Source organism: Dipteris shenzhenensis, chromosome 15, assembly GCF_047967505.1.
Source record: "Dipteris shenzhenensis isolate YYH24624 ecotype China chromosome 15, Dip_SZ_1.0, whole genome shotgun sequence".
Taxonomy (NCBI): Eukaryota; Viridiplantae; Streptophyta; class Polypodiopsida; order Gleicheniales; family Dipteridaceae; genus Dipteris; species Dipteris shenzhenensis.
The window spans coordinates 44,851,209-44,872,887 of NC_141610.1; the positions used below are offsets into that span (position 1 = coordinate 44,851,209).

The 21,679-nt window shown below is 41.7% G+C and overlaps 1 pseudogene; it reads left to right on the forward strand.

Annotated features, from left to right (window-relative positions):
* LOC147893874 (uncharacterized) overlaps positions 1 to 20,454 on the forward strand; it is a 122,902-nt pseudogene extending 102,448 nt beyond the window's left edge.
* The last annotated feature ends 1,225 nt before the right edge of the window (positions 20,455 to 21,679 follow it).

The window sequence follows — 21,679 nt, forward strand, 5'->3', positions numbered from 1 at the left end:
AATCAAATTATAACCAATTTTTGTATTCATGGTTAGGAATTTTAAATTTTATTTTGAGAATATGGTACCCTATAGATGAGATAGTATATATAGTCTCCCATTTAGCTCTTGGGTTTGCAAACTTATGAAGAAGAGATTGATGTTTTTACTAGACAATTAGTTTGGTTTCATCAAGCATAAAGCAATACCTAACACTTGTATTCACGAATTAGGACTGTTTCATATTTATTTTAAGAATTAAGTACTCTATATGTGTTGTGTGGACATTTCTTCATATGTAAATTTATGTGCCTAAATGATTTCCAAAAGCCAATGCATTGTCTATTATATTACCTATAGGATGGTATAGAAGCTTTAATGTGTAGGAATTGCAAATTGAAAAAGATGGTTTGTATTTTAATCTTCATGTCCATGTATGAGCTTCAACTACCATTCTTATTACATGCATTGGAACTTTGACTAAAGTTACAAGTTGAATGATTTTTCCTCATTCTTGGTTTCAGTAATATAATTATCCAAAATTCACATATTGAGGACAAATATAAAAAATTTAAGCCAAAGATCACACCTATGCTTAGAATCTAGAGAACACATATTGATAATGGTTGTCCTAATTCCTTAATTTAGGAAGGAGATATGGCCTTTACACTTTTAGTATCCACTTTTAAAGAATAGTATAGATTCTATGAAAGAAATACGTATATCTTTTAAAGCACATTTCTCAAATCCATAGAAGAAAAAGATCCATGAGTTGTACTTTAGTTAGATGCAATGGACTTTTCGACTTGATGATTAATAGACTTTTGGTATAATAGTGTTAATGATATGGGCTTTTCGACTTGATGATTAATAGACTATTGGTAGTAATAATAGTGTTAATGATATGTCAATCTTTGATACTAAGTATAGATAATTCATGCTAGTATTTACCTTGGTATTATACTATAGGGATGATTCTTGAATCGCTAATTGAAGGAGAAAGAGATTCCAATTTCGAGCCGATTTCAAGCTTTTAACGAAATGAGCACCATTGTATACTCGTTGTATTCTATTTCTTTTAGATGTTTTAATTATCATTAGCTAATAACTTTTATGCTTTAGCATTAAAAGAAATAAATAATGAATGGTAGAATGGATTTCTGTGGGAAATTATTTGTCATTAGAGAAGCTTCCACATTGTTTTGGTCTTATAACACTATTAGTACACAATTGGACTCTAATTGCTTGAGTTAGCATCATTAATAGGAGTATCCATCTAGGTTGTGACTTAGTGGGGTCTTGTTCCAATTATATTTCTTGATAGCTGGCTATAAGGGTTTTCAGGGGTCCACTATGGAATATGTAAGATAGGACGTGCAATCATCAAAAAGGGTTTTCAATTTGACAATTTACTAATTTTTTGTAGAACCATACTTAAAGAAGGAATTTCAAAATGGAATTTACAAAAACATTAAAAGTTTATCAAGGGTTAGGAGTACATATATAAGATAAGGGTTTTTACATTGGTTTGAATGCATGTGCTATTTAGGGTTTTACTAGTAATCGGGTTAAGACTAGTTAGTCACACTCATATGAATGGATGAAAAGAGCGATCTTAAAAGAGTGCAATCTATACTATAAAAAAGCTTCTTGTCTTAAAACTATTGCTGCAAAGGCCCTTAAAGTTTTTGCCTTAGTGGATTAAACTTTGCTGTGAAATTAGACCATCTATCGACTCATTGGACGCTTGTCATATCCCACAGATTGAAGTCTCGAAAGCGAAAGGGAAAGAGGCATGTTTCAAAAGTAATTGAATGGTGGATTTGCCATACTTCTAGCCTTGGTTGCAAGCAAAAGGACAAACAGTTTCGTGTCTGATTTTGGTTGGCAAAAGGAAGCAGGTTACGGTGGATTGATAAACTTCTAGCATTGCTTGAACTGCGTGCCGTTATGGCCACACACAAAAAATGCAAAGACCTACGAGAAGAGCAGATGGTCTCGTGACTGACTTTCTTCTGTTGGTAGGCAATGGCATGGGTTTCACATGATCAAAAGGGCGATAGGCTGGCCGGCACCGCTGTGTTCAAACCAACTTTTGTCGCATCAAATCGTCTAAATCGCCGTGGCTCTCAAATCGTATCGAATTGTCGTGGCGCTTGACATCTTTTGACTTAGACGTTAGTCAAGGCGCCCACACTAAATGCCAGCGGCAAGGATGTCTCAGCTTCGCTTCTACGTACTGGGCAAATTATAGATGCAAACTGTATCTCTTGCAATTGCAAGTCTCTATTCTTGTGCGTTGCGGAGTCCGGACTTCTACAGGGACCGTAGCCGAGGTTCCTACATCATAGAAAACGTGAACAAAAGCTTTGGGTAGTGCGCCAGATGACAGAGAGAGACTCGCTTTTTGCGCCGGCTGACAGAGAGAGACTCGCTTTCTTTCAGGAGGTCCACCCTCGATCTTCTTTGGACGATCATGCGTGTGTTGGATCATGGACCCTGGTTCCTGTGCTGAGTTGTTCGTCACGCTTCCGCATGCAGGATTTAGCACGATTCACACACGTCCTCACAAGCCGAGGGTGTCAGCACGATTCACAGATGTTGTCCTGTCACACATCTGGTTGACGATCTCTCTTCATGAAATGGCTCTTGGCAAGGATCACAGGCTCAAGGGGGGCGTTGAATATTATGTGCACAAAATAATAATTGGATGAATTTCATGTCCATCACATTTGTTAGCACTACCCCGTCACCTATAGAGCTCTAGCTACTAGGAACTTCCTATTTCAGATGCCCTTTGAAAGCGTAACAACTACAATTTTACTCAACCACATGGGGGTAGCGCTTTAGGCATGTGTGCCTCTTGTTTTCGTCGCGCCAGAGTATGGATAACCCATCTCATGTTGATCCACTCAAATTGGGTAGAAGTTGCTACAATGAACGGTCATGTGTGCCACCCAAACATCATGTCCCAGCCCAAGTGTCTAGATATGTGTGAATCCTGCCTTATTATTTCCTTGAGCTTATGCTCTGTAGATTGGATCATTATGTCATGCACCAAGGGAAAAAAGTTCAAAATATGCTCTTCTAAGGGAAAACATCCAAAATAGCCATCCTATTTCCCCCCCTTTTTATTTCCATGACTTATCTCTCAATATTTAAGATGTAATTTTCCACATGTTTTCTTTTTTCTATGTTTCATAATAAGAAACTCGAGGTCCACCCAAAAATGTATAAGTATTTAATGTGGGTTCAAATGGAGAAAATTTTTAATCCAAAAATCTATGTAAATGTATAAATATATTTTTATGTTAATTTAGAAAATAGGTAATTTTATCACAACTTGCCATGCCCCTCATCCAGATTTTAGCATTTAGAGCGAGTGCCCATAAAACAAGGATCCAAAGAAAGTACAGAGGATTTAGAGCTAGGTGGGCTAGCATAACACATCCCTAATCAACCCCAACAAGCCCTAATTCTTTATTGAGGCATGTTCCTTCTGCAGATTCAAATCCATTTGAGAGAGTTCAAGGGGTGGGCTGAGGCACCCCTTGGCAATAAGAGAAAAATCATAGGCTCTCCTGTACCAAAAGAAGAAGAGTTAGTCTATGAAACATGGAGTTACAGACGTCCATGGGGACTGATCTAGATTGCAAAAAATGCAGTCGTAGCATATAGAGGGACCAGTGGTTCAGTAGAGGTGGCAGCTAGCAATTGAGAAGGTGCCTAGGCAATGCAAGAATTCAATCCATGGGGACTAGCTGCCATAAGGGAAGGAGACAAGCAAACTTGATTTGAACTTAGGAATTGATTCAACCTCTCTTCCTCCTATCTGCCCATTAAAAGTGACTTTAGGAGCTTTAGCCAATATGCTTGCAACCTTCAGCATCCAACCCTCCCAAATGGTGAGCCTCTAAAGAATTGGCCTAATGGTGAGTCTCCACGGAATTGGCCCAATTATTTGGGCTAGAGGGAGAGGTATGTTCAAGCCCACTCTTGGGAGGCCTACACTCAAACAATGTGGGTGCTTTCGTTCCGAGCATGCCATGGGGGCGAGTTACAAAGGGAAAAAAAAGAATTTTGATGGTATATGAATGTAATTAGGATGAATAGGGAACCAGTGAAACAACTCACATGGACTCCTTGGTATAGAAAGTGTGAAAAGGTCCATTATTATTCAGCTATAGACATAAGGGGAATATGATGCTTATGTTTCCTTTCCACAATCTCAATACCATCAATTATGAGTCAATTATGAGGGTCTTACATACTCATTTGCCTAACCAAATAATGTGTAGCCATATAGAGAAATGGACCCCTTGGTATTTTAAAGGGGGTCCTCGCCACTGGGTGTTTATTTTTTGCGAGCATTGATTGTGAGCTTTTCTTGGGATAAGCTCAAGGGACTTGATTTTTTTTAATCCCATTTTTGAAAAAATTATACAACACCACTCTTAGGGACTTCGCATAATATAAGACTCACACATGTTGAGCAACACTTGATCCGTGATCACTTGAGAGGTAAGGTTAGTTGGCAAGGTTCTTAGACATGAATTTAGAGGAGTGAGAGATCATGAAAAGAGGGTAAGGGTTCAAAATGATAGATTCTTGTGCGGTTGCATATTCAGAGTATTCTAAACATGCATTAATCTTCTAAACAATGTAGTGACTGGAAGCATTTGACTGATTGGAAGCATGCACATCTTCAAAGCAATGCAATGATTGGAAGGATGCATTTTTTATTTAAAGGTAATAATTTCAAAATTGTATTCTAAAAGAAACCTTCAAATCATTGATATTCAAACTAATGCAATGATTAGAAGGATGCCTTTAAAGCATCTTTTTGGTCATGCATAAAAAGCATCGTGTATAGATCTCAACCTCCATCTAGAAACATCTTTATTTCTTTGGTTGTACCTTAGGTTATGAGCCCTTCCTTTTCACCCCTCTCATTTTCTCCCAATAAATTAATGGAATTTTTCTCTCATTAGCCCCCCTATCTCTCTCCACCCCCTTCCTCCTACCATTTATCTACCTCTCTCTATGCCTCCTTCCTCTCTCCACCTCTAATCTCTCTCCACCCCCTTCCTCTCTCCACCCACCTATCTCTCTCCACCCTGTTCCTCTCTCTCCCCACCATTCCCTGACCTCTCTCCACTCCCACCATCCCTCTACCTTCCTCCACCCCACCATCCTCCTACCTCTCTCTACACCCCCTTCTTCTCTCCACCCCACCAACTCCCTTTCTCTAGTCCCCCCACCACACACCTCTCTCTACTCCCCCTACCCCTAGCCTCTCTCTGCTCTCCTTCTACACCCCCTCTCTAACCTCTCTCTACCCTCCCCCCTCACCACTCTCCCCCCTCTATCTGGCCCCCCACCCCCCTCAAATCCTCCTTGGGCACCATAGCACGGCTACCCATGAGAGTCGTGCGCCCTTGGTCAATGATCCTCAAGCACATAGCACCTTGGGTGCCGCCCGCAATGCGCACACATTCGAGCACTATAGTCTACCAACCTCCATCCATGATGCCATCACCTTGACCCCGATGCACACTACTATGTACCTGCCCACACCATACATTGAAATCCACGTTGAATTTCACCCGCCATCACCCATAGAGGAGAGAGGGGAGTGTGAGGTCGAGAGAGTGAGAAGAATTAGGGGTAGTGTGAAGAGAGAGAGAGAGAGAGAGAGAGAGAGAGAGAGAGAGAGAAACATGTGGTAGGATCAAAACTAGCCTCCAATTAGGGATAATTGTAGGTTAGAATCAACTAACTATACTTAATTAGGCTTACCTCAACTAACTTGGGGTTTAAATAATGAACCTTAAGTTTGTGCAATCCAACTATAGTCACACTAACCAAATTGCACTCCCCCAATTCATTTAGCTTAAACAAATTGTGTTGACTTTTCTTAGGACTAGGGTTTGGTTTATTATCACTTAGTCTTACATGCTTAAAGTCTCTTCACATTGAAGATTAAGTCCAAAGATCCCTTAAGAAACCTAAGTTTCACCATATATTTAACTAACCATATCTTTGTCAAATTGGTGCCCAAACTAGACCAGATTAAAACCCACCTTTCACACACTAAAAGAGCATAATGTGCATACAAATTTCAATACATTTGATATGAATATGGACATTATTCACATGGCCAATAATTGCACCAATATGAGGCTCATTTTGAAGGAAAAATCATCACAACTTTAACAAAACATATTAGAATTGTTTGTAGTCTTTAGTAATAGGTTTAGCCATTAAAAGGAAACATCTCTACAACAATTCTAAAGATCATTGGGCAATTTGTTGTACTACTCAAATGACAACACTTCATTAACAAATTGGCATTGTTCGATGATGTCATCAATTGAAGACTTTCAACATGAAGACCCAACGAGATCAAATGACCACTCAATTGGCTCTTCAAGCATTGTGACAATCCATTAGGAATAAAATCAACAAGCTATTACCTCAGCTATACTCTATCGGTTCGAAGCATAAAGGCAAAAAAGTATCAAATAGAAAGAACATGCATTTCTAATAATAGGAAAGTTGGCATGTGAGACTCCTCTGAACTCGAGATATTAGGGTCTAGAGCTACTTGCTTCGAGGAGCAACTTGGACCACATACCACCATCTTGGATCCAAACGATCCGGATGAAAGACCACCTATGTTGAAGATACAAATTAGGTGCTAGTAATTATATTCATTTATGCTTAAGCTTTAAAAATATATATATTATATGAACATCTCCCAACATTTGTTTGAAATGAAGATATTAGCTTTTAATCAATTCATTATTAGTAAGTACCTGTTCACAATGCTCTGCAAGAACAAAAGTATAGGTCCAGGTCTAGTGGAGTCAATGGCAAAGAAACCACTGTTGTCTCTCCTGGCTATAGCATTGGGACCATTGTAGATAGTTCTAAACCATTTGACATCAAGAATGAAAATACTAAATCATCTAAAATCAACTTCATAGATATCACGTATGGTCCCATAATAATCTAACTACAAGAAGAGAGGATTGGTATCAAAAGCACTTGCTCGGCTTTCTTGTACAAAGTTAGCCATGAGTCCACAATCATATGTGACTCTCCTTGAATCGATGCATTCCATACTAAAATGTCGTCCATGTGACCACGATGCATTCCATATGTTAGCCATGAGTCCACAATCATATGTGACTCTCCTTGAATCGATGCATTCCATACTAAAATGTCGTCCATGTGACCACGATGCATTGTACATTTGTACGACAAAATAACATGATTAAATCAATGAGGATGCATCTTGTAGTGATTGTGATCATAAATACCCAAATTAAGTAGAAAGGTTAAACAATTACATGTGGCAGACATCCGACTGCAACCTCCCGCTCTCAATCGGTAGTTACATCCTCTCCATCATATTTGGCTTCACAAAGAGCTTCTTGTAGCCAATCATGGGACATGTGTCTAGGGAGAAGAGCAAGGTTTGGTGGATATGGAACCCTCCACTTGTGCATGACTCTAAATCTCATCCTCTTATTTATTCTTTTTGCTTTGGCCTCTTCATATCTCTCCACCCATCTTTGCATCTCTGGATTATTGAGGACACAAAACTTATTGAATTTCTCTCTTTGATCTTCACTCATCTTTCTTTCAACCCCTTTACTTTGGGTAACCTCCGCAATGACACGATCATTATCCTCGAAGTTCCAAGAATGTGGCATATCAGGATCCATGGAAGAGACTATGTGATGTATACTAATGACTCTTGCACAAGCCATCCCTCTACCATGCTTGCTTTGGGTCTAGCTCTTTGCCTGACAAATCCCTTCAAATTTTTCATAAACCGTTCAAGGAATAACATCCAACGACTATGAACACCTGTAATGACAACCTCATCAACTACGTGTACAAGCAAGTGCACCAAAGTCGTCATGATGCTTGAGGGAAAGTGCTTCTCAAGCAAGCACACAGCTTCAATGGAGTCCACCTTATATAATGGTCATATGAACTTGGCAATGCCATTGATCTTGTAGTAGATAGCTTTTCTAATATCTTCTGATGATAAGCCTCCTCTAACTTTTATTGGGAGAATAAACTACCCAAGCAACAAAGGAGTTGTAACAATGTGTCATAATCATATAAGTTACACAAAAGTATCACAATCTTAGTTCATGACAAAACAAAGTACAATCATTAGGGCAAGTATGGATGGTTGCATAATCTATCCCAACCATCTTAACATCTTCTTCAATTAGTCTCTGGAATTTGGCATGGTATTTGGGACAGGTAACATCTTCTAAAGCAACCTATTACAATTTGCATATCAAAGAAACCATGTGAATGAGATACTAATCAAACTAAAACAATTAGGAATGAGATACTAAGATCAAGGCTCCAAACCTCATGAAGGCTAAGACACTTGTGTTAATAGAATCCTCCAGGATTTCATGATCTGTCTTGTCCTGGTTGGAATAATCCATGTCAATGCCATATATGGAGGGACACATATGTGCCCTAAGGAGCAATGGCACATCTACCTCCCCATCCTTTATATAATACTGAGACGGTACAACTCCTCCAAGTATGCTATTATAGCTTCTTTTCTTGGGGACATTGGGAGTAGATATTGTAAGAGAATTGGGGAAGTAGCAGTCAGGAGAGGAGAAGGGAACAACGAGAGGAGTAGCAAGGTAGGAGAGGAGTAGTTGAGTAGGAGGGGACCGATGCAACAGGAGTAGCATAGTGGAAGGAGGGTAACGATGAGAAGGGAATGATGAGAGACTGACGAGGAGTTGCAGAGTGGAAGGAGGGCAACGATGAGAGAGAGAAGAGAAGGGAATGAGAAATAGACCGGAAGGGAACAGCGAGAGATATAGTAGGGGAGTGGTGTGAGACAAGGAAGAGAGGAGTATATTGTTTATGAATACTCTTTGGAGAAAAAATTTGTATATGAACACTCTTTCGGAGATAAATTTTGTATTTGAATACTCTTTTTGGTACATATGGTAATGTATTTTATGGAGATATATGATAATATATGATAAAGTCCTTTTATGAAGACCAATGTTGTTATTAATACGAATTTCATTTGTCAATACAAAATTTTCGTAGTTTTAGTAAATTGAACTTGACTTTTAAGTAGTAAATTGTCTTTTAAGTAAAGTGTAAGTATTTATTGCTTTTTTTGCTTCTTACCCACTCTTGTGTTTGTGTTTATGTTTGTTTTCTTGTTTGTGTCTGTGTTTGTCCAATCCCCCCAAATTAGACATGTCATCACGTCGCATGTCCGGAGAGCACTTACCCCTTGATCATGGGACCCCTCATAGGAGGAGACGCCATGGGCTCTACTTTCCAGAGGACTTCAATTCCACTCAACTGACTCCTCAGGGGACTACCCCTAGGCGGCACTCCCCAGGGGCCACTCCTTAGGGGATTACTCCATCGGGAAACCCCTTTGCTAGTAGCCCATGGCTTGGAGTCTTGATGAGTTTATAGCAACCATGAGCGACACGGAGGCAGCAAGATTTCTATCTTAGAGGACCTCTACTGTTCCCTCTCCTACGCCCCTCAAGGGTAGATCAGGGACATTGACAGCTTTACCTACTCGTCGACAACCATCCCTTGTAGCCCCTTTCAAGGGATCATCACCTGAGCATACCCATCGTAGGTCTAAAAACAGTAGTAAGGGTTGAGCTTGTTGTGGTGGCATGGGAGATGTAGATGAGTCTGCACACTCCCACCATTCTAGGTATTATGAGATGCAATACCAGTCTGGTCCCTTGCCCTCTCCACTCATAGGCCACAGCACCCTAGAGATCTCACGCTCCCCTACTCCTCACTCCTTAAGCACTCGCTCCACCCCTTTGTCTAGCTCTGCTACTCCATCCACCACGCATCCTTCGGACTTTGTTTTGCTCGAGGTCCTATCCTACATAGTGAACAACGTTGGGAAAGTTTTACAGGATGATGACAGGAAGGTCACAAGATACATGAGGAGGTTGATGAGCACCCACTTCCCCAAGGATATATTCAAACCTGGAAGCAACATGACAATAGAGCCAAGGAGGCTGTCATAGATGCCCTCAAGAGACAATTTCCAAACCCCAAAGCTCCCCTAGAGGGTATGAGTTTGATCAAAATGCCATGCTTACATGCATGGGGGAGCTCCTTAAGTCTTGTAGATACAACTTAAGGAACGTTGTTGAGGAGGGTAAGCACAAACCAGGGTGGGCCAACCCGAAAGACTCGGGGGGGTCACTCATCATATGTAACCCTATCACGTGAGTTCAACAGAAGGATTTTTTTAATTTCTAAAATTTACAGAAATAAATATACATAAGGGACTATTTAAAATAATTTTGGAAAAAATTTACAGATTTGTATAGAAAAGGGGTACATTTTATTCATGAAATTTTTTACAGATAAGGGACTTTAAATATAGGCCTTGAATGCACGTGATATAGAGGGTTTATACATAGTGACCCCCCCGAGCCGAAAGATTGGAGGAGAGCGAAAAAGAAGCACAAGGATAATCCAAGTGCATTTGAGGATCAGCAGAGGGCAACAAGGATATGGCTAGAGACCGTAAGTCCTTCACACCTCGAGAGTGGTGGCAAACTAGGCAACGAGGCATGGTTGGTAATTATATATTTATCTTCTAGTTATAACTATTCACTCACAAATTTAAAAGGAAAAAAATATTATGCACATAAAATACTTACTTGGAGCATCTTGTGCCAATCATGAGATTTCAAGCCATATAATTGCTCTACACCTCTTTTCTTGCTCTTTATAAAGGCTCCCTTCAAACACCTCATGCATCCAGTGGGAGTACGAATTGTAGTAACAGCGCGCTTCACCGTCGCCATCATAACATCCACGGTGCACGAGGTAAAAAAACACGCCCATTTGGTCTCTCTTGAGGCCAAGGTTCACGCATCCTCCCTGTGGTATGTAGATTCTCCCTTATGCCTGCCGAATCTCGTGTCCCATTCAAATGCTCCCAAATGGTAGATGCCACATTCTTGAAGATATGCATGGGATCAAGCAGGTGATTGATCTTGAGGTGGGACCAATATGGTAAACGATAAAAGATGGAGTATCTAAACAAAATAAAGTGTTAGCGGGAAATCTTTACTTTCAACCAATATATCCAATCTTTACTTCCAGCCAATAGTTACAAACCCTTACCGGCTCACTCCCGGCTCATGCCAAGTGGTGGAGGAGTCGTGGAACCGTCCCAAATTCTCATCCAATCTCCCGCGGTGAGTGATTGTGGGAGGACTTCATTCCAAGGGGCAACATATCTAGGATGATTAGGTGGGAGAAATGGATGGTGATTCTCATAGATGACCTTATTCAATGCGTCTACCCGTGAGGCAACTAGCGAAGGACCACAAACAAGACATGCATGGTAACCCGATGTAGTTAGACCTGAACAATACACGCAATTAAGAGTTGAAGGTGGGTTTAGGGTGCCACATCCTTTGCCTATTCATAATTAGAAATGCAATGCTTACCTGAACACTCGCCATAGCCTGGGAAGTCATGCATCGTCCACATCAAGACTGCTTTGCAGTTGAAGTCTCATGATGAGGAAGGCCTGCTCACATCATGCACCTCAATACCTCTCCAAATTATCTCTAGCTCATCAATCAAAGGCTCCAAATAAACATCACGGCTTTTGAATTTAAGTTTCCCTGGAATTAGACATCACTCAGACAGGAGGCATCTCAATGGATGCGCGGGGGAAGGACATGATTCATGGCCTTCATGCACTCTATAATTGCTAACAATTACAGAGATTGCTTTATCCACTTCAAAGATCAGCCAAAGAGGTTGGCTGATGAGACCCTCGCTACTGTTCGCTCTAGGTATCCTAACCCCCCCAATCGCCAGTTCATAGATAAATGGGCCAAGTCAAAGATTGTTACGATACTTGGCAATAAAAGATCTTCGCTTAAGAGGCAAGCACTAGCGGAGCTTGCCAGGCTTGAGGGAGGTCAACCACCAAGGGGCCCGCCCCACACCACTCACACGCGTGAGTGGAAGAAAGAAATGAAGTCAGCGAGGGAGGACCCCAGTCTGCAGCACACGGAGGCACGGAGGATCCAGATGGAGGAATATGGAAGCGCGCATTTTGGAGCAAGGAGTGTTGAATCATGGGAGGCCCAATTTATAAGTATCGATCTCAAATTATATTGCTTATGTAGTTTATTAGGAGGTTGTTTCTTTGTACTAATCCCTCCACAAAGTGTGTCATCTTGCAGCTTGAGATCATGGGCAGATACCCTACTCCTGTGGAGACAGCAGCCTACCACCGCCACCATCGCAGAGGAGATACATGGAGGCACTTCTATGATGACGGGTTGATTACTGAGGAGCAGTATACCTGAGCTACTGGAGTGGCCCCCGAGGTATTTGAAAGTAATTAAATAATGCCAAAATTATAAGTAAAGATTTGATTTTTCATACATTGATATATGTTGTCCCTTATTTACAGGCCCGTGCACAAGACGATGAGGAAGACGAGGAAGGAGGCACAGAAGGGAGCACAGAAGGGAGCGTGGAAGGGAGCGAGGACCTGGAGAACATAGATTAGTCGTAGAAGTAGTGCTAGCTACTCTTTTTTGTACTTAAAGCCACTGGCTTGGCTTCGTGCCTCTTGTATATACACTCCTCTTATTTTTTGTACTTGACTCCCACATGACGTGGCTTAGCTTCCTTATTTTTTGTACTTGAAGCCACATGACGTGGCTTAGCTTCGTGCTATATGTATATACAAGCACTTTTTGAGCTTTCAATTTTATTGCATTTTGGAGTTGTAATGTTTTATTTGGAATTGTAATTAAAATGCGGTTGGCTGTAAGAATTGAATTACACAATGTGGATATGGGATTCTTGTAACTATATAGCATACACAACATACACAGCATTCTATAAATTTTTTTTAAAAAAAATAAAGCGTGTCTATCAATGCATCTATAAACTCGTCTATATACGCGTCTGTCTGTTCGACAAGCATCTATTTTTGCGTCTATAAATGTGTTTATAAACGCGTCTATTTAAGCATCTAAGTGCGCATCTATATGCACGTGTGTTTGATATATAGACGCACTGGTAGACGCGGGTCTCCAGACACGAAAATAGATGCGCAAATAGACGCGCCCGTAAGTTTTTTATTTAGTTCAGTAAATGCATCTGTGTGCGCGTCTATGGGTGCTTTGTCTTATTGTGCAAGAAGACGAGGAAGACGACGAGGAGGGAGGCGGAGAAGGAAGCGCAGACACAACAACACAAAGCAACTATAGACGCGCTTGATAGATGCACAAAATAGCGGGCGCGTCTATAGGTAGTGCTTGAGTAGAGGAATTACATGCACGTTTAATAGCGCATCTAACAGCTCGTCTTTTTGCATGTGTATTAACACGTCTATTTGCGCATTTAAACTGAGAAAATATAGGCCCGTCTAACATTGCATTTATCAGCGCGTCTATTTGCGCATGTATTAACACGTCTATTTGCGCGTCTAAACTCACAAAATATGGGCCCGTCTAACATTGCGTTTATCAGCGCGTCTATTTGTGCATGTATTAGGGCATTTATTTATGCATTTACACTGGGAATTAGACGCGTATTTAGACACAAACCAAAGAATACAGAAAGTGAGATTTTGGTGTACATCATTGCTTTCCAAACAATGCTCATGATTACCAAAGCACATAATTTTAACAAAAACATCAATGCTTTTTTGCAAGCCCACATATACAAAAATTAAGTGAGCTGAGGAGAATGAGACAATATGTAAAATAGTTTTGCCAATATCAATGATGGGCTACGGTTCAATCTCATTCTCAATGAGATCAACCCTTGCCAAACTATCTACTTCAAAATCCAAACAAGTGTTTAGATCTACAAATACATTCAACCCACTACTACTTGTGCTACTCATGTGCTCATCGAAATCAGAAAATATACCGACCTTGCTCATGCATCCCCTAGCATACTCCCATTCTTCCATTGTGATATGCATCCCCTCGTCTTTCTCTACTTTCTCCATTTCATCAAGTAGCCAATCCACATGAATATCCTTTGGAAGTGCTCTTAGATACTTAGGATATGGCACATGAGATCCGTGGTGTGTACAAAAGAGGGCCCTTTCTTCTTGTCTTCTTGCCTTTCCATCCTCATATCTTATCACCCATCTTTTCATCACATCACTATTAAGCACGCAATAGAGGTTGATACTACTATGCAACTCCGTGTTGATACTACTTGCCTTTCCCTTAAGGCACAATAGAGGTCATCCTTAGGTCTTCATCATCTCTCCATAGTCGTGGGAGAAAGCTATCCACATCAACAAGAAACTCAAAAATATATACAAGTGACTCTTATACCAACCAACCCTTGGCCATGCTACCTTCGAGTCTTGCATTTTGTCTCACGAAGCCCTTCAAGGTCTTCATGAAGCGCTCGAGGAAGAACAACCATCGTGCATGTATAGTACTGCATATAGCAATCTCATCCACCAAATGCACTATAAGATGTAGTTGGCTTGTGAGAATAGAACGTGGAAATGTCTCCTCCACTAAACAAACCACCTCCACTGACATAACTCGAGCATTCTCAAGCGTGGTGGGATCTATTTCCTTCGAGCTCACATAACATGCATTCAATCTTGCATGGAGCATTGATACGCATCATATTTTGTATCATGTAAAGTACCTCACAAGCTCGCCCATCTTGTAAAGACAATCTTTCACATCCTTTGATGCACTACGTGAAATGCTAGTAGGTAGCATGAACTGAACCCACGAGGTGGTCGATTAGTTGCTTATAATTGTTCACTCACAAATTTGAAAGGAAAAAGATATTATGCACATAAAATACTTACTTGGAGCATCTTGTGCCAATCATGAGATTTCAAGCCATATAATTGCTCTACACCTCTTTTCTTGCTCTTTGTAAAGACTCCCTTCAAACACCTCATGCATCCAGTGGGAGTACGAAATGTAGTAATAGCACGCTTCACCGTCGCCATCTCTAGCTTTGATAACCTCCATGGTGCACGAGGTAAAAAAACATGCCCATTTGGTCTCTCTTGTGACCAAGCTTCATGCATCCTCCCTATGGTACGTAGAACCTCCCTTATGCCTACGGAATCTCGTGTCCCATTCAAATGCTCCCAAATGGTAGATGCCACATTCTTCAAGATATGCATGGGATCAAGTAGGTGATTGATCTTGAGGTGGGACCAATATGGTAAACGATAAAAGATGGAATATCTAAACAAAATAAAGTGTTAGCGGGCAATCTTTATTTCCAACCAATATACCACATAATAGTTACAAACCCTTACCGGCTCATGCCAAGTGGTGGAGGAGTTGTGGAACCGTCCCAAATTCTCATCCAATCTCCCGCAGTGAGTGATTGTGGGAGGACCTCATTCCAAGGGGCAACATATCTAGGATGATTAGGTGGGAGAAATCGATGGTGATTCTCATAGATGACCTTATTCAATGCATCTGCCCGTGAGGCAACTAGCGAAGGACCACAAACAGGACATGCATGGTAACCCGATGTAGTGAGACCTGAACAATAGACGCAATTTAGAGTTGAAGGTGGGTTTAGGGTGCCACATCCTTTGCCTATTCATAATTAGAAGTGCAATGCTTACCTGAACACTCGCCATAGCCTGGGAAGTCATGCATCGTCCACATCAAGACTGCTTTACAATTGAAGTCTCGTGACGAGGGAGGCCTGCTCACATCATGCACCTCGAGACCTCTCCAAAGTATCTCTAGCTCGTCAATCAAAGGCTCCAAATAAACATCAGGGTTTTTGACTTTATGTTTCCCTGGAATTAGAAGGGACACCATAACATGTCCTTTCTTAATAGCCATAGAGGGTGGAAGATTATAATTCACCAATATCACTGGCCATACACTGCTCATACACTGTAAGAGGTGTTTCTGTGACCAAATGGGTTCACACCGTCCATACCCAATCCAAGTCTCAAGCTCCTAGGTTCTTCCTTGAAGCTTGGCCATGTGTCTTCAATATGCTTCCACGCAGGAGAGTCCGCGGGAGTTCTCCACTTGCCATCGGTCGATCGATGGGAGGAATGCCATGACATGAGCTCTACAATAGATTTGCACTTGAACATAGGTTGGATGCGAGGGATTATGGAAAAATGTCGCAGAACCTTACGAGGCATGTCCAAAGTTTTGAGATCTTCTCTATATCTTGCCTCTCCACAAGTAGGACACTCTCTTGCATCCTTATGTAGTCCACGAAACAAAACGCAATCGTTGACACATGCATGGATGCACTTGTAATCTAATCCGCCAAGAGAGGTCACATGTTGCCTTGCCATATCTCTTGAGGTCAGTAATTTATTCTCCCTTGGAAGCATTTTACACAATAGCCTGCACGTGAAGACCATAAATGAGGAAAAGCATTCGAGTAATTGACCCGCTAGCATAATTCACCATGTTTGCAAAATAGACTTTAAAGCTTACTTGAGTAATGCATTCAAACTTGCATTGCTCCATCCATAGATGGTTTGCAAGTTTAGTAACTCAAGGGAGGCACGTAAAACAGAGAATGTGCACCCCTCAAACAGTGGAGTCGATGCTGCAGTAAAAAGATCATCCTTCTCCATGCTATCATCCCTCCCTTGATGGACATATAAATCCCGCACCATATCATCAAACACCTCCTCCTCCACGGCTTCATGAGGTAATGGCGAAGGGCTACTATCACCATCACTCCATGCATCCGTAACGGTCCCTCCTGAAGATCCCACCTCATATCGCCGACACTTCGCCTCCTCACGGCGAGCATAAGGCAACATATGCGGGTGTGGCACTGCATCCTGTATCAAATTAAAATGGAATCATAACTCAAACATATGAACACCCATAGGTATCTCAATTAACCTTAACTTACAAACCCTTACCATGTTTACATTCGCATCCCATTCTCCATACTTTGAGATGTGATTGAGTGTAATCCTGCATGCACGATACATGTTTCCTCGACATCGATCACACATACATTTGATTTTTTGCTCCAACCACATTTCGCAATGGTGGATACGGAGGGATTCATCCTCACTGGAGCTACTTGTTGAAGATGAAGACATTCTACAAACAAACAATCCAAAAAATTTTGCTTTTCTTCAAATATTTAATTTTAAACTCTGTGGCGCATCTAAAACCGCGTCTGTCTGTTCTGTGGTGCACGTCTACAAGCGCATCTGTCTGTTCTATGGTGCACGTCTAAAACTGCGTCTAATTTGTGTATTTAGACGCGTATATAGACGCACTATTAGATGCGTCTATAGACGTGGCTTTTAATTCTTTTAGCACGCTCGCTTTGCTTTTCTTCACATTACTTATACTTCGCGCGGCTTGCTTGCTTCGCTATTAGTAGAGCTACAATTTCGACACTTAAGAAGAAGGCACCCACACTTACTTCTAAGCTTATACTTAAGAGGAAGGCACCCACACTTACTTCCAAGCTTAAAGGAGAAGAGGGCGAACAAGGAAGAGAAGCAACTTTGAAAAAGGAGAAGAACCTTCCATACCTCTATCCAAGGTAAGTCTTTTTGCAGTTGATCTTTTTTGGAAGTTTGGTCTCTTTGGATTTGTACTTTCTCCTATCCAAAAAACGCATGATTTGGGTATCTGTGTCACGTTTTAGTATCGGGTGCATGTCCTTTTGTACTTTTTAGAAAAGTCTGTCTGTTGGAGTGTGTCTATAGGCGTGTCTCAGAGCGCGTCTAAAACCGCATCTATAGGCGCGTTTAGACGTGCGTCTAAGCCTGTTTGCAGACACAGACAGCGGCATCTATAGATGCACTGTTATACGCAAAAATAGACGTGCTAATCAGACATGTCTACAGATGCGCTCCAACAATAATCCTTTCTTCCCTTCCCCTTTGTTCTCAGCTCATCAGTAGTCGTCTTTTTTTCTTTTTTCCAGTTCATCCTAGAATTCCAAGAAAAGATCCAGAGCTGGAAGTGGATCTAAGCCACGGGGAAAAACGTATAGAAAAAGGCACACAGGACAATCAAGAAGGGGGAAAAACCATAGGGAAAGAAGGAAAACACCAAGAAAAAGAAAAGGTAAAAGAGTGGACAACAGTAGCAATGAATATGAGGAGCGGCCCCTCGACGTTACGTCCACGGTTCATGGTGTTTCTCACGGATGTGTGTCAATGATCCTTCCTCAGGTTCACCTACCGAAACCTTGTTACGACTTCTCCTTCCTCTAAATGATAAGGCTTAATGAACTTCTCACAACGTCACCGGCGGTGAACCACCGGCGTCGCCGCAATTTGAAAACTTCACCACAAAGGGTAGGGACGTAGTCAACGCGAGCTGATGACTCGCGCACGATCGCTTCAAAGTGCTCGTACTGGAGGATGGCAACGACGACGATCTCAAGGACTTCTGCGAGCGCTTCGAATCATGTACCTACGTCGCCAGAAGGTACGACGTTAAGGCAAACTGCTTGACGAAGCACGATATTTAGCAAGCAATCAGTAGAAAAAAATTGGTTTGGATTGGCATGCAACGCCAGATGTGCAAGAACGTAAACGATGGCACTATTTTGGTCGCCCGCAGATGGAAGGCGTCCCGCATCATTTCAAATGCGGGAACTTGAACTACGGGCTGAAGAATTGCGACGGAGACTATGTTGTAATGATGGACGCCGATATGATCCTTCACCCTTGCTTCCTGCGCAGAGTGTTGCCTCATATCATCACCTCCCCAGATGTAGCCTTTGTTCAGGTTCCTCAGTACTACTACAATCTGCCGATTGGAGACCCTCTCAATGCGGCCTCTGTTTTCAGCTACGAGAGAGTGTTGGCGCACAGGGATAGTCTGGGATCCGCCAGCTGCATAGGCACCGGTGCGATCTTTAAGCGCAAGCTTGTCGATAAGATTGGAGGCTTCCGGCCTGAATCGATCACGGAGGACACAGTAACTGCCTACGCGTTGTTCAGCCGGGGATATAAGTCTGTTTATTTGAGGGAGAAGCTGCAAATCGGGTTGGCGCCTTGGACGTTGGAGGGATACATAAAGCAGCGACAGAGATGGGGGCAAGGAGCGTTTCAGCAGTTTGCCACCACATGGAAGAGCATGCTATGCAAGGATAGCAAGCTGAATTTCTTGTTGAGGGCGTGTTTCCTGTGGCAAGCAGGGTACTACTACCTTTCTGTAGTCAATGTGACGATGGCGATGATCATGCTCAGCGCTCTCGCCTTCTGCCACAACTTGACCGTTGGCAGTGCCGAAGACAACAGGCAACTCCTCGTGTATCTTGCTACTTCGATGTTGGTATGGCGGTTTAGTTGGTACGCGCTGTGGGTGGAGATGCCGGGCTCCATCCAATGCCGAAACCGGGAAGAATCACAGTTCTGGTGGATGACTCCCTTCTTCTTCAAAATGGTGATGCAATGCACTTTCGCCTACGGGAGCACCTTCAAATTTGTACCCACCAGTACCAACGATCGCGTAGCAAGTGGCAAAGCTAGTCATCACTCCGCTCTTCTGAAGCAACTGAGCCAGCTGAAGCATGTGCGAGTGCATCTGGCTTATGTACTTCTCGCGATGGCCGTAGTGAGCGGACGAGTTTACGTCGTCGTGGCCAGCTGCAGGTACTAATCAGCCCAAAATTGCTCTGTTTCTTTCACATAAACCGATCTTCCTCAGGTACGAAGAATCGAAGCGCTTCCACACTCGAGCTTCTCAATAATCGCTAGCTTTCCCACAAAGCGAAAGACTGTATCCTTGACAACACGGTAGTCTCGTAATATAAATCAATGCTTCCTTGTAAGGAGAAATTTTAAACCTGACGTTGTCACGTTGAACATACTGAGCATGATGCATTCTCAAGCTCCAATGTAGATGTATACCGTCCGGTGGGAGTAACTAGAGCGTTTTTGGTGGCTTTTTGGCGGGTTTTTGGTAGGAGTATCACTTAGTAATGTCTTACGCAGATGTAGAATCTCACGCCAAACTCCGGATTGACGGAGAAGCTGGTGAAACAGAGTATCTATATACATGTTGTCAGATTGACATTTGGCAATTTGCTTCATATAGAAGTACTGCCACTGTGACAGGAGTATTTGATCGGTTCTCACGAGGCTGAGCATGAATTCTTGTGCAGGTATGGACAGGCGGAGGACTGCAAGGAGATGGCAATATATGTGGCGGGACTATCAATGTTCCTACTATCGACATGCGCCCATATGTTGGTGCCGGTGATGTATATCTTGTGGCCGACCTGCAATTCGAAGGCGGAGCAACTGCTCCGACACGATGCGCATGGAGCGTTGCAATTCAGTGATGCTGATTGCAGAGCAAAATGGCATTGGCCCGTAATTTTGTACGAGCTCTTGTCGTGGCAACAGTGGCGTCCTGGACAGCGGCGCTCTGCTTTGCTTATTATTTTCACAAATAATGTAGCCCATCCATGAGCCACCTCAGGAAATCCATGTTTAATGATATAGCCTCATACTAAAGAAACTACAATGCTTGCATTCAATCCACAGCTCAAGAAAACCCCCTGAGCATGTAAAATTCGCAGTTTGAAATAGAAAAACCCCAGCTCCAATTGAAGGTTGGTTTTAATTATAAGGGATAGATCTTACATCTTTTAGTTATAAAATCCTTGTAATTGTATTAATTTTAGGGATTTTTATAATTCAATTCCTTAATGTTACCTCCATTTTTGTCGAGCACTAATTCAATGTCGTTTTTTACCGGTTTCATTGGTTTGACTATGAGTTGAAGTCTTTGACATTCGAATGGATAGTATCTAAATTCACTCAAGAGCATGAGGCGCAACATTTTAGGAGTTGTAATCATCATGTAGTGTCATGGTGCTCCTTACATAGCATACGTATAGTTTGACGTATCAAAAGTATTCTTTTAAATTTTAGGTTTTTAAAAAAAGCTTGTTAATGACAAATTAAATACATTTTTGGCATGCCCTCAATGGGTAGGCCTTAGTAATCATTTGGCCTCCAAAGAGAAAAATAAGTATTTAGTTCTTTTTATGTTCACTTTTTTTTGGCATCCATTGATTAGAGGAGCATGTGAGAATCCGATTAAATTCTCCACACCTCTCTCTCTCTCCTCTTCTTCTTCATCCCTTCAATCCTCCACTTTTTTCTCCACCCCCCCCCTCTCTCTCTCTCTCTCTCTCTCTCTCTCTCTCTCTCTCTCTCTCTCTCTCATCTTCTTCTTGACCTTCTCTGTCTCCCACTCTCAGCTTCCAATTTGTCCCCTTTTTTGCTCACCATCTAGGGCACGCCACATGAATGAAATTTATCTTGTTAGAATAGTATTCTTTTACAATTTAATGTATCAAAGGTGAATCAAATACAAATTCAAAATATTATGGAAGTCTAGCCTTTCAAAAAGAGCAAATTTAAATGAGCATTAGAGTAAAGACAAATCTATGGTAGCATAGATACTTCAATGAAAAATACCATCTTCATTGAGTATCAATCTTGGATTTATGGCACAAGAAATTTAAATTGTTCTCTTCATGACACAAGAAATCATTGTGATGATATTAATCCTAATGGCTTTTTTTCGATGGCCGCAAGTCAAAGTTATATTTGTTATCATCAATGTTCAAGAAAGGCACATTCCTATGGCCTAGAATTAGTCTTGTTTGC